The following is a 26,721-nucleotide window of genomic DNA, read 5'->3' as shown; positions in this document are numbered from 1 at the left end:
CACCGTCTCTAGGTTCCACCCCCCACCCACCTCCGAGCACCATACCTTGGTTGCACCCTCCACCCACCTCTGAGCACAGTTCCTTGGTACCACCCTCCACACATTTACAAGCACCATCCCATGGTTCCGCCCTCCACCCACCTCCGGTCACCGTCCCTTGGTTCCACCTCCCACCCACCTCTTAGCACCATCCCTTGGGTGCACCCTCCACCCACCTCCAAACACCCTCCCTTGGTTCCACCCCCACCCACCTCTGAGGACCGTCCCTAGGTATCACCCCCAGCCACCTCCAAGCACCATACCTTGGTTGCACCCACCACCCGCTTCTGAGTACATTTCCTTGGTATCACCCTCCACCCATTTAGAAACACTATCCCTTGGTTCCACCCTCCACCCACCTCCAAGCACTGTCCCTTGGTTCCAATCCCCACCCACTTCCTAGCACCATCCCTTGGTTCCACCCCCCCACCCACTTTCTAGCACCATCCCTTGGCTGTACCCTTCACCCACTTCCAAGCACCATCCTTTGGTTTAACCCCCCACCCACCTCGGAGCACTATCTCTTGGTTGCACCCTCCACTCACCTCTGAGCACAGTTCCTTGGTACCACCCTTCACCCTTTTATAAGCACCATCCCTTGGTTCCGCCCTCCACGTACCTCTGAGCACCGTCCCTTAGTCCCAGCCACCACCTACCTCTGAGCACCATCTGTTGATTCCACCCTCCACCTATCTCTGTGCATTTTCCCTAGGTTCCACCCTCTATCCACCTCTGAGTACATCCCTTGGTTCCACCCCCCACCCACCTTGGAGCACTGTTCCAAGATTCCACCCCCCACCCACCTTGGAGCACTGTTCCAAGATTCCACCCCACACCCACCTTGGAGCACTGTTCCAAGAGTCCACCCCCCACCAACCTTGGAGCAGTGTTCCTAGATTCCACCCCCCACCCACCTTGGAGCACTGTTCCAAGATTCCACCCCCCACCCACCTTGGAGAACTGTTCCAAGATTCCACCCCCACCCACCTCCGAGCACCATCCCTTGGTTGCATCCGCCACCCACCACTGAGCACAGTTCCTTTGTACTACTCTCCACCCAGTTACAAGCACCATCCCTTGGTTCAAGCCCCCCACCCACCTCTGAGCACTGTCCCTTCCTTCCACCCCCTACCCTCCTCCCAGAGAATACAGAATCATGCAGCATATCCCAGCACCCCTTGCCAGTACATACATTCAGGATGTTCCTGTTGAGAAAAGCCCTGGATTTTAGTGTAGGATTAACTCAGTGCTCATTATACACATTACCATTTATAGCAAATGTTGACAGAGGAGGGAAAGATCAGGAAATCTGACATGCGAAATGAACTGGGTCTCTGTGCATGAGACTCCAACATTTTCATGTAGGCAGCATACACAGGCGTACCATCCAGCTGCGCTGCCGGTAGTTTGTAAAACTTTATGAGAGGCTGAAAACTGCTGCGTCTGAACAGGACTGGACAGTACTAACCTCTAGAGCAGTATGCACTCAGGTACTAATACTAACCACACAAAAAGTCTGTTAGTACCATTTGGTCCACCATCCAGGCCCATTCAGCTGCAGCAGCTTTCAACCTTTCATAGAGCATTGCAGGCTGCCAGCAGTGGGGATGGACAGTGAACCTGTGACTTCTGTCCACACAAAAATGCAGGAATCCCATGGCCAGGGGTTGAACTCCCGATGTGCAGGGGCCCTATTGTAAAGGTATTAACCTCCCTAGCGGTCTGATTATGTCAGTATTTCTGTGTGTACTCTCCATTGGCATTTTCTTCTGAGGAATTGGAAGTTAGAGAAGATTCTGTAAACTTAAACATTCATGAGGCTGATTTGCTAAAAGAGTTAAACACTTTCACTTAACTTCCCTAGCGGTCTGATTATATCAGTATTTCTGTGCTCAAAGCGGTACATTGTTTTCAATGGAAATATGTTTTTTTTATTGTAGGCTGTAATTTTTAGGAATAACTCACTGAAATCTGTCCGAACAAGAGTCTAGTAAACATCCCGGGTATGATAAAATTTGAAACAAGAAATCATAAATTATAATATAATAAATAATCATAAAAAATAATAATAATACATTTAATTCAATAATATAATCAAACCAAAAACAATGAAATTTAAAATAGAGCGCCAAGTTTGCACATCACTGAGCAAAGTCGCAATGTTGTTTTCAGTGTCTGATGAGGAATTTCCCCCACGAATCATTATCACTCAATTCTGCAAGTGGTTCTAATTTACTATCGCTGTTCTCTAGCCGGTCTAAGACCGCTTTTGACCTAAAGGGACGCTTTTTGGACGCCATGGACGTTTCTCAGTTTCCAGGCAGAAAGAACAGTAAAAATGCAGGAAGGCGCCGGACAAAGCACTCGGGACAAAATGTATGTGAAATGGGTTGATACAGTAATGGAATACTATCAGATTTTTGTGTATTGAGTGAATGGGAAATGTTTACATTTTTGAAATTCCAGCCGGTTCCATCTCCCATATCTCCCGTATGTCCTGACGTCGCAGTGAACGGAACCCGGAAGACGGATGCCAGCATCGGCTGGAGGAGATGGCCGGGGACACTGCAAGTAGGGACATCGCAGGAGCGCAGGACAAGGTAAGTGCTGGAGGGATCCCAGAGCAACGCTGCAGTGTATTCCTGAGTGTAGCTCAGGGTTACCGCTTCTTGTACTGAAACTTTACCCCGAGACATTGCTGGGACATTGCTAAGCACAGCTCAGCTCTTACTCTACACCTTTAGTCTCACAGGAGTGAGCTCTTTCTCAAACTCAAACCCCATCACATGTGCTTCCTCTCCCCTGATGCAGGAGCTTTGAGCTCAGAGTTTAGGAGCTCACTCCTGTGATGGTGGAGGCAGTGGCGTCCCGAGGCAGGTGTGGGGGGTGTGGTCCACACCGGGTGACACCAACCACACAGGGTGACACCGGACCCGCTCCACAAAAAGGTAAGTTTTAAAGCAAGCTGATGATCCCCGCAGGATGAATCCGATCCATCTTTTGGGGATCTTCGGCTTTCTTTACAACTTACCTTTTCTTGCAGCGGGTCCCCGCAGGATCGTTGGCATGCAACCTATATGGGGTGACACCAGACCTGCACCAAGAAAAGGTAAGTTGTAAAGAAAGCTGACGATCCCCGCAGGATGGATCGGATCTGTGGATTGAGCATAATGGATCGGAGTCCGATCCATTATGCTCAATCCGCAGATCTGATCCATTCTGCGGGGATCGTCGGAGGGGGTGTCACCAAGTGTTACTGCACCCGGTGACACCAACCCTAGGGACACCTCTGGGTGGAGGTGAGCTGTAATAACTGAGCATCTCTTAGCAACTTCCTTAGCAATGTCCTGGCAGTTTTCCAGTCAGGCTTCATGAGGTACGTATATGGCCTACATGAATAAAAAGGGTATTATTATTCAATTTTGGCCAAAGCTGCAGTTTGCTTTTTTACAGACACCTTTTTATTTTTTTTTGGTAAAGGTAAACTTATCCTTTAAGTCTTCTACTTATAAAAAGGACCTATTTAGAGCTCAGTATACAATGCTGGCATCTGCCAGGTTGAATGGTTCAACAAAGAAACAGTTAGATCAGTGGTGTAACTAGAACCTTCAAGGCCCCAGTGCAAGAAACCATGAAGGGCCCCTGACCCCTGTCCGAGGCCCTTCCCTCCGAGCCCGGTGGCAGAACACCAGGGCCCAGCCACAAGTGTGACCTTTGTGATTCTGGTAGTTCCTCCACTGGTGTCAGTAGTTTTTTTATTTTTGTTATTTTATTTTTTATTACTTTTTTTACCTACCATTTTTATTTTTTTTTTTACAATTTTTTAAAAATTATTTTTTACAGTGTTTTTAGGAGCCCTGTTGGGGTGCTCTGGTGAGATATCAGATGCCTAAACAGACCTCTGATGTTTCACCTTTGAGACAGAGAGCTTAGTGAATGGACAAGAATAGCTCTGTCTAGAGCTTCCCGTTCATTCATAAACTGAAGCATAGTAAACACAGTTTACTATGTTTCATTTATGAATGGACAGAGTCAGTGAGAGGCATGGATCACTGACTCTTCATTCAGAAAAGGAAGGGTTGGTAAATGACACATTTACCAGACCCTTCCCTGCTATCCATCCTGAATGATCCCCTACAGCAGCTGGCAAAAGGGAGGGGGAACCTGGCAAAGCTGTGTGTGTGTGTGGGGGGGGGGGGAGGGGGTGGAGAGCACAGGGGGAGCTGCAGTGCAGAGAGGGGACAAAGAGCACAGGGGGTGGAGAGTTATACAAGCTGTACACTGACTACATCACATTGTAGCAAAGTGTCATTTCTTCAGTGTTGTCACATGAAAAGATATAATAAAATATTTAGAAAAATGTTAGGGGTAGACTCACTTCTGTGAGATACTGCAAGGAATCACATTCCCTCTGTTCTCAGTTGCACAAAAAGGTATGGGAGGAGAAACAGCAGTACACTGAGCTTCCCAGTGAATGGCTGTGCAGGGGGTAGGGGGTTGTCAGGACAAGTATGATCATTGAAGAGGAGCGCATTGAGTTTCCAGCATAACTAGAGAACTGATCTCTCATTCATAGTGTGGTCAGTTTTTAATAGGAAAGCAGAGAGACTGGCAAGAACACCAGGGATTTCACACAAAGGAAGCAATACAAAGAAAGATACTTTTTTCATACATGGTACAGCATGCACATTTCAGAAATATGAAATGATGGGTTCACATATTCTATAGTGGTATGTACTGTACAGGGGCAGACTGACAACTCATGGGGCCCCCGGGCAATAGGGGATCATGGGGCCCCTGTGTCCTTGCCCAAACTCAAAAAAAACTATGAAAAAGGTACCAGGGGCATCTCATGGGGCCCCCTACTGACCCTGCGCCCTCAATAGGGGCTCATGAGGCCCCAGTGTCCTTGCCCAAACTCAAAAAAGCCTATGAAAAAGGTACAAGGGGCATCTCATGGGGCCCCCTACTGACCCTGGGCCCTCAATAGGGGCTCATGGGGCCCCAGTGTCCTTACCCAAACTCAAAAAAGCCTATGAAAAAGGTACCAGGGGCAGTGCCCGAGTTTCCAAATGGTCAGTCCACCCCTGGTACTGTATATTCCTTTACTTAGTTGCAGAATTGAGAATTATTCATGTATCTGAGACACAAAAAGTTTTTAAAAGGTTTTTCTTTTTCTGACCCAACTTTTCATACAGTATCTGTAATAAACAGTTGATAAATGTTTTTCCATATGATTTACTTTTCTACATTTTTTGAAGATTGTGGGGTGTGTAGACAAGTTAGACAACCTCACAAGATTTGTTTGGTAGTAGATACAAACAATTGAGTACTGTCCGTGATACTTTTTTTATTTGCACTAACATACAATTTTGAGGACAAGCTTTCGGGGTATGTCCCCTTCTTCAAAGTCCAAACAGTCACCTCAAGCAATTTGATAGTAGATGTAATTGAAAACAAAAGTCAATCTGACCTCATTATTGATTAGAAAATTTAACACGTGTTCGAAAAACAAACATTTTGGAATGAAATTGCACAAGTGTATTGCCAGCTTTATTGTCCATGCATACACTTACGATACACTTGATACCCCGAGGAAGTCACGAGACCACGTGACGTAATGCGTAGGCACGCTAAGACGTAACTTCCGGTATCCGAAGTGTCGCACTTCCGGGTGCGGGACGCCATTTTCCTGGTTATCAGGAAGCTCAAATACATGTGTGCAGTTTGCCCATATAGGGACAGAAGAATCGCTGTACAAACACATGTAACTTACCTTTTGTTACTACTACAATTAAACCCTGGTTATTGGAAATACTATACTATGGAGGATCTCTGTTTTTTGACTCACTATTTGTGAGAGAGAGTTTGCAGAGAATCACTGGTGAGGATCCTATGAGGCACAGCAGTGGAGGTGTGGAGGAGGCCAAATAGGAAGAATATCTGAGAGGTACCAAACCAGGATTCTTGAGGATCCAAAGTGATCCTAATGGCTTGTGGGCCCTTAGGGGTCACTGAAAGGAGGTGAGCGGGCATTGCAGCTGAAGTGGATAGAGTGTGGTTTATTCACGAGTGGCACTTGATATATAAAGACACATTGCATGTATTTAAATATCACTTGGAATAGATTCGTTTGGATTTGGACATTGGACGTTGTATGAAGTTGAAGTGGCACCATCACATGATATTGATTTATATTATTTTGAAGCGGCACTATCACATTATTTATATGTTTATTTAACTAATGCAATAGGAGCTTGTATTGATTTTGGGGATTTGGAATATATATATATGTAGGAAGTGATATATAAGAACACTGAGAAGATTATATTATTTATCACAAAGTTATAATATAAGTGATTATAATAGTTTGTGCATTTTTAGCGCTACACTAATTTATATTTATGAACCTCACAAGATTTGTTTGGTAGTAGATACAAACAATTGAATACTGTCCGTGATACTTTTTTTATTTGCACTAACATACAATTTTGAGGACAAGCTTTCGGGGTATGTCCCCTTCTTCAAAGTCCAAACAGTCACCTCAAGCAATTTGGTAGTAGATGTAATTGAAAACAAAAGTCAATCTGACCTCATTATTGATTAGAAAATTTAACACGTGTTCGAAAAACAAACATTTTGGAATGAAATTGCACAAGTGTATTGCCAGCTTTATTGTCCATGCATACACTTACGAACTGGTAATCTGAATAGTCTCAGGAAGACTGTGCAGCTGTTAGTCTTTTTCAGAGCCGGCACGGCGGGGAGGAGAACAGTTGTTGAGCTGTGTAGACAACCTCTCATCTATAGGGAGAGAGATTTGATTGACAGATTTACATGACGTCCTATACACTTGGATTGACAAGCACACATGGGTACAATGTGGTAATTATGACAAAGTGGAAAGTTAAATTACAGCTATTCCAAAACCTTTCCCATATGTGCTCCAAGGAATTCTGGAGGGGTAGTGTTTGCGCTCTTCTGTATGTTCAATACAGAGTCATTTGATTAACCCCTCGCCCTCCAGAGGATTTGCCCCCTTTTTTGACCAGGCCATTTTTGCGTTATGGTGCTGAGTTATTTTAATTGTCAATTACGCGGTCATGCAACGCTGCACCCAAATAAAATGTATATCCTTTTTTTTCTCACATATAGAACTTTGTTTCGGTGGTATTTGATCGCCTGTGCGTTTTTTAGTTTTTGCGCTATAAAAAAAAAGACCGACAGTTTTGAGAAAAAATAAACTATATTTTTTACTTTTTGCTATTAACCTCCTTGGCGGTCTGATTATTTCCGATTTTTGGTGCTGAAAGCGGTACCATTTTTTTGCATGGAAATATGTCGTTTTTTATTGTAGGCTGTAATTTTTAGGAATAACTCACTGAAATCTGTCTGAACAAGAGTCTAGTAAACATCCCGGGTATGATAAAACTTGAAACACGAAATCATAAATTATAATATAATAAATAATCATAAAAAATAATAATATAATAATAATACATTTAATTCAATAATATAATCAAACCAAAAACACTGAAATTTGAAATACAGAGGCAAATTCGCACATCGCCGAGCAAAGTCGCAAAATCGTTTTCAGTGTCTGATGACAAATTTCCCCCACGAATCATTATCACTCAATTCTGCAAGTGGTTCTGATTTACTATCGCTGTTCTCTAGCCGGTCTAAAACCGCTTTTGACGTAAAGGGACGCTTTTTGGACGCCATGGACTTTTCTAAGTTTCCAGGCAAAATGCAGGCAGGGCACAGGACAAAGCACTCGGGACAAAATGAATGTGAAATGCATTGAAACAGCAATGTTTTACTATATAATAATCATTTTTAAAAAATGACATTTTTTAAAAATTTCAAATTTGCCGCCGGTTCCGGCGCCCGTATGTTCTGACGTCACAGGGACCGGAACACGGAAGCCGGATGCCGGCATCGGCAGGAGGAGATGGCCGGGGACGCTGCAGGGGACACATCGTGGGAGCGCAGGACAAGGTAAGTGCTGCAGGGACTCCCTGAGCGACGCCGCATGGTAAGCCCGAGTGTAGCTCGGGGTTACCGCTCTTGGTGCTGAAATTTTACCCCGAGCTACACTCGGGAATACCGCCAAGGAGGTTAAACATGTCCAATAAAAATTTTTTTAAAAATTCAGTTTCATCATAAATTTCGGCCAAAATGTATTCTGCTCCATGTCTTCGCTAAAAAAAATCCCAGTACGTGTGAATTAATTTTTTTTTTTTTTTAAGTCCGCAAACGTGCAACTATAACGAAAAAACCCGTAAGTGTTCACAAAAAAAGTGCAAGTGCAAAACACCACACGAAAAAGTGCACTTAGGGGTGTGCTGTGTCCTACCCCTAAAGGGGCTTGGACCGCTTACCCTGATCCCCCGGGGCACGAAGCTCCTGACGGGGACAAGGTTCCCAATTGGTCCTCCTGGCCAAAAGGCCTGGTGGACCACCGTTCCCTATGCCCAGCCGAAGCCGGACATCCAGTACTAGGCAAGGAGGCTCTCCCGAAGAAGAGCCTCCTAGGGATCAGGGGAGGAAGGAACCGTATGGCCACACATCCTCCCCCTAGACTTCAGGGTAGGCCCGAGGACCCACACCCTCCATCCGTGAAAAACACACACATAAGTAAAGTAAAAAGTGACAAAACGTGGGAGTGCATAATAAATAAGATAAAGATAAAGTAAAGAAAAAATAAAAAAGTGGTACCGTGCCGAATTGTGCACAGACCAGGCCCTGAGGCCCGTAGCAAAAATTGCCCTGGACTTAGCCAAAAGACCTGGTCCTTAGGGCGCTGTGCAAAAAGAGGTGAAAAACAGTGGCCATGTGTCATCTTCACACCGTGGGGTCCCACACCCAAGTGTTACTAGTGACACCCCTGAGAGCGTCTTCCCCAGGGGGCACTGAGTTTGCGGACTTTTTGCGTCCCCAGCCCCTGGCCAGACCAAGGTAGATCCGTCCAAATCAGGAGGTACTGGGTCTTTCCAGTCTTCCCAGAGGAATTACTCCCGGGGCCCCAGCTTAACTCGTGGCGCTCCCCGGTTTCTGTCCCTCCGGTACTAGCCTTCCGGACCCCCATCATACCAGTGAGGGTACTATACAACAACCATCCCCGCAAAGCTAGAATGGTCGGGAGCACCCCCACTGGACACTGATAAGAACAGATACTACACTTGATCTTAGCCAAAAGGCCGAGAAGCGATTCGTGTAAACACACATCTGCAGTAGGGGTGATGGCATCACCCCTACTGCAGATGTGTGTTTACACGAAACGCGTCTAGGAGGAGCACCTGCACGCTTACCATCACGATGCCATCACCCCTACTGCAGATGTGTGTTTACACGAAACGCGTCTAGGAGGAGCCCCTGCACGCTTTGACACTACGCCGCCGGATCAGGAGGTCCGGCGGCCCACATTAGATGTATACTGGTCAGTGTTTTTGGGTGCTTTTACTGCTCATAGCAGTTTCATACTATATACAGTCATTCATGTATGTATTTCTGCTCAGATTTTAATGTAATAAATTTATAGTTTTAAATACTACACTATGAGCACCTTTATTCTCCATATCTGGCACTGAGCCTCCATGTCTCAGCCCCAGTGATTTAGGTATTGCTGCAGACTTGATGAAGTAAATACTTGGAGATCAGATCGGTATCCTTTCTTTCACCACTGAGGGTCCATCAGAGGATTTCATTTCCGGGCTGTCTTTATTTAAGATCCTAGGATGCATGTGATACAGACATGCGTTTATTACTGGGTTTCTGGTGAGTAGGCAATCTATTCATATTATCACAACGGGAGACCGGATTGCACCTACAACGTCTGATATTTCACTGTGGACTGAGGAATCCATATATTTATATTACAGTGGACTTATTTTAATATTAGTATTATTTGACTATATTGATATTAATTTACTGTATTTTTTCTTTGCCATTTAATTTGATGTAGCGCTGCACTCCTTGTACTTTTGAGTATTGTTTACATACAGTTCTCTCCCCCGTTGGTAATACTCAGCGATCACCAGGTGCCAGCGAGTAATCACCTGCCGGGACCCAAGGATTGACAGCCGAGGCCGCTAATGGCGGCGCAGGTAGGGTGCGTACGAGGCTTGCGTGCGCCCCTTACTCGGAATTGCAAAATTTCGTATATATATATGTAATTTTGCGCACCCGTGCCACCCTGCAGCAGTATTTCTGCTATAGGGCGGAAGGGAAGCAGTTAAACAACACTACGTCACTAAAGATTTAATGCACATGTAGAGCTCACTCCCGCAGAAGCCCACAGTTTCAGGTCCCTAGGGTCTTAGCTGCCCCACAGCCAGGCACATAGTCACCATCACTCTGTTGGCTCAATGATCAGTCTAGGGGTGTGCTGTTCTGATGGTTTCTAAAAAGTTAGTTACCAAAGAAATGTTCCAATAAATACAACACTTCTATTATACCAACATCATTGCGCCAATGTAATAAAGAGAGGAAATACACTCACTGGATGCTGCTATTATTAAAAAACTCAAAATAATAATAAAAATGTGAAAAATATACAATCACAAATAATAGTGCAAACCAAATCACACAACTAAATATAACCACCACCAAATAGGTGCATATTAATAGTGCAAACAAAAAATCAATAAATGGGGAATCTCAATATAGTCCATTCAGAAAAGTCCATATAAACATGATCCTCAGTAAATAAAGTAACTTACTTCATTTACTGAGGATCATGTTTATATGGACTTTTCTGAATGGACTTTATTGAGATTCCCCATTTATTGATTTTTTGTTTGCACTATTAATATGCACCTATTTGGTGGTGGTTATATTTAGTTGTGTGATTTGGTTTGCGCTATTATTTGTGATTTGTATATTTTTCACATTTTTATTATTATTCTGATGGTTTATTGCAGAACTTGAACTTAGATAGGTTCAGGGTAATTGTGGGATACTCCAGTTTACATAGCCACTTGAGGACGCTAATCTTCCTCCTATCAAACCAAACATCTTTCTCGCACAAGCAGATATTGGGCTGAGCTATACCAGGACACCATGAAAAACATCCCCTTTGAGCAATGCTGACTCTAGCACAAAAAGGATGGCAACTGCACATAGAGTACAGTAGGTGGTGAGTGGGATGTAAATAAGTTATAAACTGGCATAATGGTCTGTATCAATGGTGCACTGGAACAAGTAGAATCAAGGTTTGGATTAACACTTTCGATAGATCAGTCAGATAACCACTTCCCATCTGTCTGCCTGCCTGCAATGTACTGCAGATGGGCGGCAGCTACAGGACCAGCAAATTGCTGTGTTTTTTCCGTGTTTGACGTGCGCAGGCACACACCCCCTGCTGACCCCCACCATTATTTGCTGCAGGACATGCTTGCCAGCAGGTCCCGGTCAATGATTTTTGGCTGGGACTCTGCTGATCTCCTGCAACAAATGGAGAAGCAGAGCTGTGCCTGTATTTGAGAACACAGGCATGGGATGTAGCTGGATCTTCTCTCTCTGGAACTTTTTCATTTCCAGGAGAGAAGAAAGACACATTAACCCCTTGATTGCCATATTTACCCTTTGATTGCTCCCTGTCAACTTGCCAGTGCCATTAGTACAGTGTCAGTATTTTTCACTGATCACTGTATTAGTGCCACTAGCGACGTCAGTTAGTGCCCCTCCCAGACAGGGTCAGCTAGCATTGGATTGCCTGCACACTATCACACTCATGCTACAGGTTGCTGACAACTGTCATTACTAGTATAGTGTGCAGATCAATATATTGATCATGAAGAGAACTATACTAGTGCCCCTTTAGTATTAGTGTCCCCAAAAAAGTGTTAACAGGATTCACTGACAGCACTTGTGTTTAGCCCCTCCACCCCTCACAAGAAGTGCAGTGTAAGTGTAATTTCTGATCACTCTCGCCTGTGCACAAAAACCACAGCATTAGCAGAATCAGGCCTGATCTCTGCCAGCACTAGCAGGTGAATTTTATTGGTAGCGGTTCAAGCAGTCCCTGACAGCCAGGTGCTCTTTTATCCGTGAGTCACACTAGGTACCTCTAAATTTAGAGCTCAAACTGTCCCAAAAGAAGTACACTAATGAAGAGGCCTACAGGATTCTGAGCATGTCAGATGAGAGCGAAGGGGAGTCCCCACTGTAAGAATCTGCCTCAGAATATGAACCTGTAGAAAGCAGCGGCACCTCACAGGTAGCTTGGATGATGGATAAGAGGTCATTGTTATGATCAGGTATACACAACCCAATGATACTGAAGTGCTAGGAACACATGACTTGTCTCACATGCAGCAGGGAGCCAGTACTAGTGCCGCACTACCTTTTGGTGAACTAGTGAACACCAGTGGCTTAGTGCATCCTGGTCTTTTTTATACCAGCACTGCAGTATCACTTGGTGATGTGGAGAGTCCCATAAGTGCAGTACAAGCTGGTGAGGTGGTGAGCACAAGTAGTGTCCTGCCACCACCAAGATTTTGAACACAGACCCATAGAGCGCTTCCGGATGTGCTTGCAAATCCTGATTGGCAGCCCACAGATTCTGCAGCACCCTTACTTCCCCCATTCACTGCCCAACCTGGAATTCAAGTGGAAACAGCAAATTTAACTACTCCTGTCAGGGCTCCGGGGTGTGACCAGAGGTATGTGACTGACGCAGGGAAACGCAGGCTTCAGATATGTTATAAACAATAAGACAATTTATTAAAGACTAACAATACAAACATAAACGCAGTGCAATACTAAAACATAACACAGTGCAAACGAACCAAACCACCCACAGATAACAATATATACAATGCAAGCGTCGCCAGGCAGGCCGGGTCAATAACAATCGGGCAGGTAGGAACAGGGGGTCAGGCAGAGAATGGTCGGGGTCACAAGCCAGGGATGAAACAGCAGAAGTCAGCAGAGGTCCGGAATCAGGCAGGGTCAGCAACGAATCAGACAGGAACAGGAACAGGAATGCAGGAACAAGATACAGGGCCCAGGAAAAACACACACACCAAGGCAAAGACTGCAGGTCTGGCCATCACTTAAATACACCTGCATAAGCAGTTTCAGGTGTTTGGCTGGCTGCAGGGTTGAGTCTCTGATTGCTGGGAGCACCCGCTGGCCAGCCCTGGTACTGCAGCCCACAAGGCAGGTGAGTCCCACCATTACTGGCAAGTCCATTCCTGACAACTCCCCTTAATTTTTTGTAGCTGTTTTTCACAGAAAATTGGTATAATTTGATTGTGGGTCAAATAAATTTATACACACAGCAATTTATCAACGCCAACCCAAATTCAGCTCTTTCCAGACCAATCATATGGAAACCTATCTCGGTTTCCGAATTTAAAACTTTTTTGGGTCTAACCCTTAACATGGACATTACAAAAAAGAATGAGTTGCGGTTGTATCGGTCCACACAACCAATTCATCATATGCCCGTGTTCTCTGCTGCCATGGTCAGGTGTAAATATGAGACGATGATGTGCTTCATGCATTTCAGTAATAATGCACTCTTTCGTCCTCGGGGTGACAGTGAACATGACTGGCTCTACAAAATTAGGCCCCTCATAAACCACCTCACTGAGAAATTTGCAGAAATGTGTATGCCACAGCAAAACATCTGCGTGGATGAGTCTCTCATTCACTCTGCTGGCCGCCTTGCATTTAAACAGTACCTCCCCAGCAAGTGTGCCAGATCTGGGGTCAAACTGTATAAACTCTGTGAGAGAGCCACAGACTATACATATAATTTTAGGGCTTATGAGGAAAGAGACAGCAAAGTAGAGCCCCCTGACTGCCCAGACTACCTGGGGAGCAGTGGCATGATGGTATGGGACTTGGTGTCTTCTTTGTTCTGCAAGGTGTATCACTTATATGTGGACAACTTCTATACAAGCATGCCACTATTTAGACATTTGTACAATCTTGGAATTGGCTCATGTGGCAACATGTGACCTAATCACTTGTAAACATCCAACTTAGAAAGAGGGAGAAAGCCTGCTTGAGAAATGATAAATTGCTTGCAGTGAAGTGGAAGAACAAACAGAATATTTCCATTGTGTCTTCCATTCACGCAGGCATGAAGACCCAAATTAGCACGGCATCTGGAGTTGTTGAGAAACCCCTCTGTGTCCACGACTATAACCTAAACATAGGAGGGATGGACTTCAACAACCAAATGATGAATCTGTCTAGTTTTGACACTGGTACAAAAAGGTGTCCATTTATTTCAATAGCTATATATAGCGCTTTTGTAATTTACAAAGCAACTGGACAAAGTGGATCCTTTTTGCTAAAAGCAGGGGGCCCAGATTTGAAGGTTCACATGTCCAAAGTCCAATTAGAGTGCCAAACAAATGATCTTGGTGTCCAAGTGCATTTAATATTAATATTTGATCACAAGAAAACAGAAAAGACCATCTAATAGCCTGTATAGGATCTCTCACAATGGGAGGCATATACACTGACCACAAACATAGGAGAGAATTTAGTAAAACAGGAACCACTTATGCAACTGATCTAATGCTGAACAAAATAAATACATTTATTATATAGGTGGTCAATGTAGAAGCACCCTGTACATTGTCAGCCAGAGTAAACTATGCAGGAATCTACAATAAAGATTTTTGCAAGGGATCATCTATATCACCCAACTACTCCTGCTTGTAATGGGCCCCAGGTCCTCAGAGGCTGCACACCAGCCAAGTTAGGTGGTTAGTGTAGAAACTCCCTTTGCATTGGTGGTTAATGTACTGTAGGTAGGCCCTTGCATATAAAGGGCTGTGAATGAGTCCTGTGGGACACCACAAAAAACAAACTTTAAACACAATTTATACAGCATAGGACTAGGACTGAGCCTGTGATATATCACTAGAACTGCATTTGACTTAAGAAAGGCTGCAACAGAGCCTTCAATGACTTATGTCATAGTATAAGGGTGCTCTTATGTGATTTGACTAACTGTTTATTACACTCCACACCTTTAGAACAAGCATTAATGGACAAATTGACAACTTCTTTTTGATGTGGGTGTTTGGTTGTTTATACATTTTAGTGGTATGAGATTTTTAACATACAGGGAGTAATTGGAGTGTTGTAGGGTTATCATTTAGGATCTTTAAGGGCCCATTTACAGTGCATTAATGCTCACTGAAATTGAATAGGCTGCCAAAGCACCCTAATTAATCCCCCCCCCCCCGCTTTTGGAAGAAGCTTACAGAATATAGAATGGGGAGAGTCAAATGACCAGCATAAAGAGTGGTACCAACATGGAGGAGGAGCCTGAGCATGGCGCTGTATGGCAGCATAGTGCAGGAGCTCCATGAGGGATAAGCCTTAGAGCCTACCTGTGCCACCTGTGTTGAGATCTCTGTGCTGATTTGTTTGATGACTCCGTTGCCCCTTGGCGGCTGGTAACAGCGGAGGGATCCTGGGCGGTGCGTTCCGATTGTCCGCTACATAAGCTGTCGAGCTGGCGGGTGTCCGGCGGGGAGCTGGAAGCGGTGTGGAGCGGAACTTGGAGGCGTCAACCTCTGAGCAATGGAAGGACGCCGGGAGTGTCCGTGAGACTGCCTGTGTGGCAGTGGCTGAAGCTCCAGATGCTGCGCAGGAGCTGAAGGAGACCAAGGAGAAGGAGGTGGCGGTACATAAAAGGAGACCCCTAGCTCACTTCTGGCATTCGGAGATACCCCAGGACCCCTGATCGGTGGGGACCCTCCATAGCATACACTCTACTCCAGGAACCCAGGCTGGAAAGTCAGACCAAAAGAAAGGAGCGATAAGGGTCAGAGTAGTAACGTATCTGCGGCACGAAAGGTGATGGTGATTTGCTGCAGGCAGCGGTAAAAATATTTAAAAGAACTTTTCCATTTGCAGTAAAAACTGTCTGCTGGAACTATTGTGTTGAAAGAGAGGAACGGTATTGGAGGGTCTTAGGGGGTATTAGGGGTCGGTGGGTCTACTTCTATATATAAACAAGATAAGAAGAAGTGTTTGGGTCTCTCCAGCGGATGAAAAAAGAGGGCTATCTTGGGGTCAGTATTCTTTGGAACAGAGGAAATCTAATTGTAAATCCTTTTTGAAATTAAGAATAGATTGATTAAAGGGAGGGCTCAAAAACCCCCCAATCAAATGCAAACATAAGCACAATAAGAAAATACATGCCCCCACAAGAGAAAAGACCAGAGACCCAAGCCTGGCAGAATCAGCATGAAGGACTTAAGAAATTTGAGGGAGACCAATCCAGACTTTAACTCGGGACACTGGAAGAGAACCAGATTAAAGAATATGCAAACTCGGAAAGTGTAATAGAACAAGGGAATATGGAACTGCAAGGACCCATGTCACAACCACTTACAAAATCAAAATGGCGGAAATGTTTGTGAAAGTATAGATGTCCATGAAAAAGGAGTATAGGACATTATGCAATGACCTGGGTCAGATAACCCAAATTGAAGAAGTAGAGAGAAGAAAGGAGGGATACACGCAATTAATTAACAAATTAGAAATGCAGGTGGAGGTGATGTGTAGAGAACCGAGAAAGCTTTCATCTATAGTAGAAAACCAGGAGAATCGCAATAGAAAAAACAATTTAAGGATTAGGGGTTTACCATAACAAGCGGGACAGGAAGAGGACCTACATGAGAAAATAAAGAGAGTGTGTAATCCTATCATGGGTGGATCAGTGACAGAAAAATTGAAAATTGAGAGAGTACACAGCATTAAAAGGCCAAAAGGAGTACTGGTGGAAAGCCCCAGAGATGTGATAGTTTGATTCCATCACTTCGGAGATAGAGAGAGAATATGGACAGGGTGGCGTGACTCTACTGAAATAAAATATGAGGAAACAAACTTGCATTTCTTTCCAGACATTGCCCCAGAAACACTGGCTAGAAGATCTTTGAAACCATTGTTGGACCATATGAGAGAGAAAAAAGTTTGATACAATTGGGGCTTTCCAGCATGTTTAATTGGATGCAAAGATGGAAAAATGGCAAGGCTAAGGTTCCCAGAAGATTTTAATGACTTTTGCGAGATATTAGACTTACAGAAAATGGATCTTGAAGGATGGTCAGAGGGGCTTAGAGAGAGCGGAGGGCAGGAGGCAGGAATGTAGGAATGTGGCAGCGGCTGTCTAGGAAGAAGAGGTAGGGGGGTGTGGGGGAAAGACGGGGGGGGGGGGGGGTCTGAAGGGAGAGGTTTTTTTTCTTGCTATCTCTTTCTCTCCTCTCTCCCCCACCTCTCCCTGGAAGGGCTCTCTTGCCTCCAGGTTCTTTTTTCCCAGTTGAGTAAATGGGTGGGAGAGATGGAGGGGCAGTGAGAATGTGGATCTGATGGGTGGGCTGGAGGCCAAACATGCTGTCCACTCCAACCTGAGTGATGGCACGAGTCAAGGATTGGGGTCAACGTGCGTGTTTTGAGTTTCGTCCCAAACTAGGAATCGCTAGTGGGAATTTGCCACGCCAGATTCCAGGGCAATATGTAGACCGAGTGGGGTTTAGGGATTGGAGAAGAGGGGGGATGGGAGGGGGGGAAGTGTGGGAGGGTAAACAGAGGGGAGGTGGGAAGAAAATGGAGAATTGTTGGAGGGGGAGAAAGTCCATATCTTAAAATGTCTATATCTGCTTTCTTGTGATGGGAACTCTGGTAGGATAGGGAAACAATAGTTGAAATGAGTGTCATTAACCACTTCCTGTCCGGACACTTTCACCCCCTTCCGGTCCAGGGCAATTTTCAGCTTTCAGCGCTATCACATTTTAAATGACAATCGCGCGGTCATGCAACACTGTACCCATATGAATTTTTTACCATTTTTTTGAGACAGATAAAGCTTTATTTTGATGGTATTTTTTCACCGCTGGGATTTTTATTTTTTTTGCTATGTAAATGAAAATGTCCAAAAATTTTTTAAAAAAGTGTTTTTCTTATAAAAGTTTGCAAATAAATAATCTTTCATCATAAATCTTGACCAAAATTTATTCAGTTATATTTTTAGTAAAAAAAAAAATAAGCCAAATTAGTTTATAACCAAAAATTATAATTTTTAAACATTTTTTTTACATTTTTATTTTATTTTTTTATATTATTATTTATGTTTTTTTAAATTTAATTTTTTTACATACTGTCACCCTAGCAGTACAGTGTCACCATGGTGACACTGTACTACTTGTGGGGGTGATGAAGATTTTTTTTTTTTTGTTTACAGTGATTGCTTTTACACCCATATAGGATGTAAAAGCAATCATTTCTCTTTCTCTCTGTCTGCATTCTTGCAGCCATTGAGAAATACTGTGCGAGCTGTGATTGGTCACAGCTTGTCACATGGTACAAGGCTGTTGTGAATAGCCTTGTACCATGTGACCTCTGTGATCATTCACAGATTTCACACGTAGTAAGCAATGATGTCACAAGTGACATCTTGCTTACTACTTTGCATGTTATCACATGTTATCACATGATCGGGACCTCGTACGACGATCTGTGTTTCACAGAGGACACAGCGGAGGACACAGCGGGCACTGGATCGCGGTGCTGCGCACTCCCAAGGAGCGTGCACAGCTAGAAAAGGCGGGTGCCGTTTATGAATGGCAACCCGCCCCTGGAGTGCCACCGCCCTGCCGTTTATAAACAGCAGGTGGACGGCAAGAGGTTAAGTTTATGACTTATGATGTGAAAGGGTTAAACTCCCATACAAAAAGACATGAGATACTCAGGGAAATTTACCAACATTCCATAGCCAGAGCATTCCATAGCCTTGTATGCAAGTGGTTGGTGTCACATCAGCTATCCTCGGAAGCTTTTTCCTGTCTCATCACGGCATTTGTGGTCTGTCCTTTTTTTATTTCATCATTTGTTATCTCACTATGAACATTTTGTATTAGTATTCTTTTCATGTATTATATATTTTTATTTCAGCGATGCACTTTATTTGTACACGATTTTTGAAGTGCCTGGTATCAAGGTACAGTGTTCAGCTGCTTTTTATTAGCACTCCATTTCCTTAGCACAGATTTCGGGTTTTATTTTCTATTTCATTTAATTTACACGTATTGGGATTTTTTTAATAGCAAAGACATGGAGCAGAATATAATTTGGCTTAAATTTATGACGAAATCTGATTTTTAAAATTTTTTTACTCGACATGTTTAATAGCAAAAAGTCAAAAATATTGTTTTTTTTTTCTGAAAGTTGGCGGTCTTTTTTTGTTTATATCGCAGGCACAGGCGATCAAATACCACCAAAAGAAAGCTCCATTTGTGGCAAAAAAGGACATAAATTTAGTTTGTGTGCAGTGTTGCAATTGTCAGTTAATGTAACGCAAAACAGCAAAATGTAAACAAAAGAAGAACAATCTTAGAACTTTAACCGCCTCCCGCTCGCTATATAAGGTAATGACGGGCGCAAGGCAGTTCTCTCGTTCTGGAAGGACGTCATATGACGTCCTCCCATTCTCACCGGGCATGTGCGGCTCCATGAGCACGCGGCAATCACAAATCAACGGCTCGGTCATGTGATCAGCTGTTTCCAATCACAGCTGATCACATGTAAATAGGGAAATGCCGGTTATCTGCATTTCTCTCCTCACAAGCTGTCACACTGACAAAGGAGAGGGGAGGAGAGCCGGTAATTGACTTTACTCAGATGGGACATGTACACTGATCATCAGGGCACTGATGATCAGTGTGCCCTGATGATCAGTGTAGCCCCAGCAGTGCCACCTGTCAGTGTCCATCAGTGCCAGCTGGCAGTGCTCATCAATGCCACCTGCCAGTGCCCATCAGTGCCACATCAATGTCACATATCAGTGCCTACCAGTGCACATCAATGCCACATATCAGTGCCCATCTGAGCTGCCTTTCAGTGTTACCTGTCAATGCCAGTCAGTGCCGCCTATCAGTGCTGCCAATCAGTGCCAGTCAGTGCCGCCTATCAGTGTGCATCAGTGCCACCTATCAGTGCCCATCAGTGCTGCCTATTAGTGCCGCCTAACAGTGCCAGTTGGTGCCACCTAAAAGTGCCAGTCAGTGCCGCCTATCAGTGCTGCCTATCAGTGCCATATATCAGTGCTGCCTTTCAGTGCCCATCAGTGATGCCTGTCAATGCCCATCAGTGCCACCTACCAGTGCCTCCTCATCAGTGCCACCTTCCAGTGCCTCCTCATCAGTGCCACCTATCAGTGTCCATCAGTACAGCCTATCAGTGCCCCTTGCTGCAGCCTCATTAGCGCACATCAGTAAAGGAGAAAAATCACTTATTTACAAAATTTTATAACAAAAACTAAGAAAAAACATTTTTTTTTCAAAATTTTCAGTTGTTTTTGGTTTGTTTAGCAACAAATGAAAAACCCAGAGGTGATTAAAAACCACCAAAATAAAACTCTATCTGTCTCAAAAAATGATAAAAATTTCATATGGGTACAGTGTTGCATGACCGTGCAATTGTCATTCAAAGTGTGACAGCGCTGAACGCTGAAAATTGGACTGGGCAGGAAGGGGGTATAAGTGCCCGGTAGGTGAGTGGTTAAAAAAAAAAAAAACAGCATGGGCCCCCCCCCCCCCCCCAATCCTTTACAGACTCTTTTCTGAGCATGCAGCCAGACAGGCCAAGAAAGTGGAGGGGGGGGGGGGTGAGCAAGCTCTCCCCTCCTTAACTATACCAGGCCACATACCTTCAACATGGGGGGTGCTTTGGGGAGACTCTCCCCCCCCTTCCTGAAAAGCACCTTGTCCCCATGTTGCTGAGGACAAGGGCCTTTTCCACACAACCCTGGCCTGGTGGTTGTGGAGATGCGGGGGAAGGAGGTGACTTATCGGAATCTGGAAGCTCCCCAGATACTGCTTCCCTCTGTGAATGAGTGTGGGATACATAGTATTCCCACTAATTCACCCAAAAAAATGAGCAAAGTAAATAAAAACACAGAGAGAGTTTATGACAAGTCCTTTAATAAAAAAAACTCCAAAAAAACAAAATAAATGTCCCCCAAAGTAAATCCAGTGTCAGTCATGATAAATGCTGGCCGCCGACACGTGAAAAAACATCCCGCCTGCACCCGACGCTGGGCTCCAGCAGACTGACAGCTCCTCTGCCCACCCTCTGCTAAGTAAACTAAGGGGCAGGGTCACCCAGCAACATCACTGGATGACCCTTCTTGTGACATCATCGACTCAGTAATCCCCACTTGGACATATGTAGTACATCCAATGAGTAGAGGCTTACACAGCGTAGAGGGTTAAGAAAAAGCTGAGGGCTGCAAAAAAAATATCTGCCATTAAACTATTGTGATGAAAGGTATGGGCAGACAGGTGTACTGAGAGTCTGTGGGAGCCTGGCATTGCATCTGAGACCTGCTGTTTACAGGTGCAATGCTCTGCAGGCTTTGAAGAAAAAAATAATAAATGCACATTTTTTTACCTGCAGAAAATGTGCATTTATTTTTTTAAGTAAACTTGGCTTTTAACCACTTCATGTCCGGACACTTTCACCCCCTTCCTGTCCAGGCCAATTTTCAACTTTCAGCGCTACCACACTTTGAATGACAATTGCGCGGTCATGCAACACTGTACCCATATGAATTTTTTTAGCATTTTTTGAGACAGATAAAACATTATTTTGATGGTGTTTATTCACCACTGGGATTTTTATCTTTTTTTGCTATATAAATGAAAATGTTCAAACATTTTGAAAAAAAGTGTTTTTCTTATAAAATTTTGCAAATAAATAATCTTTCTTCATAAATCTTGGCCAAAATGTATTCAGTTATCTTTTTAGCAAAAAAAAAAAAAAAATAACCCAAATTAGTTTATAACCAAAAATTATAATTTTTCTAAATTTTTTCTTACATTTTTATTTTATTTTTTTATATTATTATTTATGGTTTTTTTTACATACTATCACCCTAGCAGTATAGTGTCACCATAGTGACACTGTACTACTTGTGGGGGGTGATGATGATGATTTGTTTTTTTGTTTTTTTACACTGATTGCTTGTACACACATAAAGGCTGTAAAAGCAATAATTTCTACTTCTCTCTGGCTGCATTCTTGCAGACATTGAAAAATGCTGTGTGAGCTGTGATTGGTCACAGCTTGTCACATGGTACAAGGCTGTTGTGAATAGCCTTGTACCATGTGACCTCTGTGATTATTCACAGATTTCACACGTAGTAAGCAATGAATGCTATATAAATGAAAAAGTCCAAAAATTTTGAACAGAAAGTGTTTTTCTTATAAAATTTTGCAAATAAATAATCTTTCTTTGTAAATCTTGGCCAAAATTTATTCAGTTATCTTTTTAGTAAAAAAAAATAACCCAAATTAGAATATAACCAAAAATATAATTTTTTAATTTATTTTTTTACATTTTTATTTTTTTTATATTATTGTTTATGGTTTTTTTTTTAATCATACTGTCACCCTAGCAGTACAGTGTCACCATAGTGACACTGTACTACTTGTGGGGGGGGGGTAATGAAGATTTTTTTTTTTTTTTGTACACTGATTGCTTTTACACCCATAAAGGCAGTAAAATCAATAATTTCTCCTTCTCTCTGGCTGCATTCCTGCAGCCATTGAGTACTACAGTGTGAGCTGTGATTGGTCACAGCTTGTCACATGGTATAAGGCTGTTGTGAATAGCCCTGTACCATGTGATCTCTGTGATCATTCACAGATTTTACACATAGTAAGCAATGATGTCAGAAGTGACATCTTGCTTACTACTCTGCATGTGGTCACTGATTGGCCAATCAGTGATCACATGATTGGGACCTCACACAGAGGTCCCGCACAATGATCAGTGTTCCACTGTATCCAGAGGACACAGCAGGCACCGGATCGCAGTGCTTTACGCTTCCAGGGAGCGCACACAAGCAGGGGGCGGGGAGGACGTTTATAAATGGCCACCCGACCCTGCACTGCTCCTGTCCGGCCGTTTATATACATGGGCTGGATGGGAGGTGGTTAAATAGTATTTTATCCTAACTGCACAATGTGTTCAAACCTGCAGGGACCACAGTCCACATAGCCCATTTTTCTAAAATAAAGATTATGATAAGTCATGGCGCTAACCTTTGTACTGAAGGAATATGGATGAGAGTCCAAAAAACCTATGGGCTCCAGGGAGGGGGGGGGGGTGTCAAAATAGTTGAAGGTGATGGAGATCTTGATCCAGGGATGTAGAGGAAAGATGGTGGTGCTGAGAGTCTGGGATCAACTGTGCACCAGAAACAGCATTTGCACAGCTGTGATGGGAGACCAGCCTCAGAACAAGAGAGAACAAACAGTAGAGCGCAGGGCGATGTCAGTAGAACAGTTCCAGTACAGTTGTTCCTCAGTCAGCAATACTGGCTTTTGGGACTATTAGCTTTCCACTTAAAGTGGAGCTCCACCCAAAAGGGAAAGTTCCGCTTTAAGGACTGCTTCCCCGCTCCCCATTAAGCATTGGCACCTTTGGGGGGCGGGGGGGGGAGCAGGTACCCAAATTTGACAGGTACCCTCTCCCACTTCCTTTTCGATGGCATAGGTGATCGGAAACGGAAGGTGTCCTCCCTCCCTGTAGTCTTTTGGGACACGTGACGGGTCCCAGAAGACTACAGGACCATTCATGAAGTGCAGCGCTTCTTGTACATGAGCAGTGGGCACCTGGCTGTGAAGCCGCAAGCTATCACAGCCGGGTGCCCACGCTGAAGATGCCGGCCTCCTGGAATACAGGATGGCCGGTGAAACGGGCTGCGGGGGACACACCATGGGACAGGTAAGTGGCTGTTTTTTAAAAGTCAGCAGCTACAGTTTTTGTAGCTGCTGACTTTTATTTTTTGACAGCGTGAGTGGAACTCCGCTTTATGATGGTGACAACAATTCTCATGGAGATAAGAGTTGCCAGCTACTTCCTTCAAATAATTTGTTGAGATTATCATGTGCTCATCATGAGAGGTCAAAAAACATTTATGAAATGTGACCCCCCACATGTGTAAATCTGAGGCCCATAGGGTTGCTATTGCAGTGGGTGACAAAGGGTATGACGGAAGAGGGTTTGCTGTCCCATAAGATCACAATGTAATGACTGTAAAACATAATCTGGAACAAAAAAGGGTAATTTTTCCAGTAGTGGTTTTTCCACAGACCCATGGCAAGATTGGTATAACTGAGATGCTGCTTTGATGATGTACCACACTGAGACCCAAGTCATGAGGAATAGAGGTATATGTGAGGCCACATCTAGGGACAACCAGCTGTAGGATGATGCCCATCTGTAATGTTGAAGCTTATTAACCCCCCTGGCGGTATTCCCGAGTGTAGCTCGGGGTAAAGTTTCTGTACCAAAAGCGGTAACCCCGAGCTACACTCGGGCTTACCATGCGGCGTTGCATAGGGAGTCCCTTCAGCACTTACCTTGTCCTTCGCTCCCGCGATGTGTCCCCTGCAGCGTCCCCAGCCATCTCCTCCGGCTGATGCCGGCATCCGGCTTCTGTGTTCCGGTCCCTGTGACGTCGGGACGCACGGGCACCGCCGGCGGCAGGAAATTTGAAAATTTTAAAAAAAGTCATTTTTTTCAAAACGAATTTTACATAGTAAAACATTGCTGTATCAAACCATTTCACATACATTTTGTCCCGAGTGCTTTGTCCTGCGCCCTGCCGGCATTTTTACTGTTCTTTCTGCCTGGAAACGTAGAAAAATCCATGGCGTCCAAAAAGCGTCCCCTTAGGTCAAAAGCGGTTTTAGATCAGCTAGAGAACAGCGATAGTAAATCAGAACCACTTGCAGAATTGATTGATAATGATTCGTGGGGGAAATTCGTCATCAGACACTGAAAACGATTCTGCGACTTTGCTCAGTGATGAGCGAACTTGGCGCTATATTTCAAATTTCAGTGTTTTTGGTTTGATTATATTATTGAATTAAATGTATTATTATTATTTTTTATGATTATTTATTAAATTATAATTTATGATTTCGTGTTTCAAATTTTATCATACCCGGGATGTTTACTAGACTCTTGTTCGGACAGATTTCAGTGAGTTATTCCTAAAAATTACAGCCTACAATAAAAAAACTACATATTTCCATGCAAAATAATGGTACCGCTTTCAGCACCAAAAATCTGAAATAATCAGACCGCCAAGGAGGTTAAGAAGATTTAAGAAATCTCCTATTTAAGAGGGAAGTTCAATGACCAAAGGCTGCAGTTGCTCCGATCCCTGCTGTTCCCTTCCACCGGCTGGTTGTCATTCTCCAGTCCATGCTGAGCTATACAGCACAAGCAGTGGGTGTGGATCCTGGACCCTTTACACAAAGTTCCCACGAGCTGATGCTACTTCATGACCAGGCTGGATTTTATTCTTTGCTGGGTGGGTGCTGCTTTAAGTTTAATAAAATGGAATTATTAATCATAAATCCTCTTTAGTGTCAGTAAGTCCCTTCAAATAATCTTCAATGTGATAGTCCAGTTGAAGAGACTTAAGTTCATCAAATAAAAGAAAAGTGAGCGCTCTATAAGTAGCAGCTGTAGCACTAAAAAGGTAACCAATATAAAAACCTCAAATAACAATAAATAAATAAGTGCAGTGCTAAGAATATATATGATAAAAATTTAAAAAGTTCAGATAAATAAACATATGTAGAACTCCAACTGGAGGTTGTAACAATCCACAAGTGACAATTTGTGCAGGTTTCAATGCAGTAGCAGCAATAATACTTCAGTGATGGTGCTCCAAATCAGTGGGGTAAGAATACGCACTCACCAGATGCGTAATGTATATACACATTAAATCAAACAGCCGAGGTCCCCTTTATGAATTGGATGTAGCCAAGCCAAGGATAATACTCCTTCTGGATACTGGTGGTGTCTCTGGAGCTCTTGGGTGGTAAAGGATCCAGGCAGCCAGAGGCCCCCTTTAAGGATGGGTGGGTGTAGATGCCTGTAGAACAGGGACTCCCTCCTCTGGATACTGTGGTGGATCAGGTGGGCTCTAAAAATGAATTGCTCCGCATGGGGAGATATAAGAAGTGCCCATAGTGTAGTAGATGATAAAACCAAATTTTATTAAATGCTGAATTTGCAAATTCATAAAAATGACAATCAGGAAATAAATGCAGGAAAAATGGACTAACCTTCCATAAGTAAGATGGCCGCCGAGGCTTCACGTGGCTTCAGCGGTGTGATGTCATGGCATATTGGCCCCTCCTTACGAGCAGATCGCCGGGCGCGTGCACCCGGGGGGCGCTCAGAAGATTGCGTTCTGGGAGGATGTCATATGACGCCCTCCCAGAACTGGCCGGCCGCAGTGCAGCTGTCATTCGGCTATCTGCAGTCGGCAACTAGTTAATAGACTCGTACATGTTCAAGTTTTATATTTTACGTATATTTAAATTGCTTGCTATTTTATTAGGTATAGAGTTTTCAGCAGTGTGAAAGCCCTACTACAGTTGCAAGAAAAAATATGTGAACCCCTTGGGATTATGTGGAGTTTTGCATGAATTGGGCATAAAATGTGCTCTGAACGTCATCTAAGTCACAACAATAGAAGAACACAGTCTGCTGAACATAATACTACACAAACATTAGATGTTGCCATGGTTTAATTGCACATAACATGTAAACATTCACAGTGCAGGGAGGAAAAAGTATGTGAGGCCCTAGCTTAATGACTTCTCCCAGAGCTA

At 43.8% G+C, this 26,721-nt stretch overlaps 1 protein-coding gene and 1 pseudogene across 1 annotated transcript in view; one reads left to right on the top strand and one right to left on the bottom strand.

The window, feature by feature from the left end:
- LOC149447383 (uncharacterized) overlaps nt 1-26,721 on the top strand; it is a 36,045-nt gene that overhangs the window by 2,688 nt on the left and 6,636 nt on the right. The window lies entirely within an intron of this gene.
- LOC149447384 (U2 spliceosomal RNA) lies at nt 9,139-9,254 on the bottom strand (annotated as a pseudogene).

The sequence above is a fragment of the Staurois parvus genome, unplaced genomic scaffold, assembly GCF_062004578.1.
Source record: "Staurois parvus isolate SC_StPar_1 unplaced genomic scaffold, SC_StPar_1.0 ptg000689l, whole genome shotgun sequence".
Classification (NCBI taxonomy): Eukaryota; Metazoa; Chordata; class Amphibia; order Anura; family Ranidae; genus Staurois; species Staurois parvus.
This window is presented reverse-complemented; position numbering and strand designations above follow the sequence as displayed.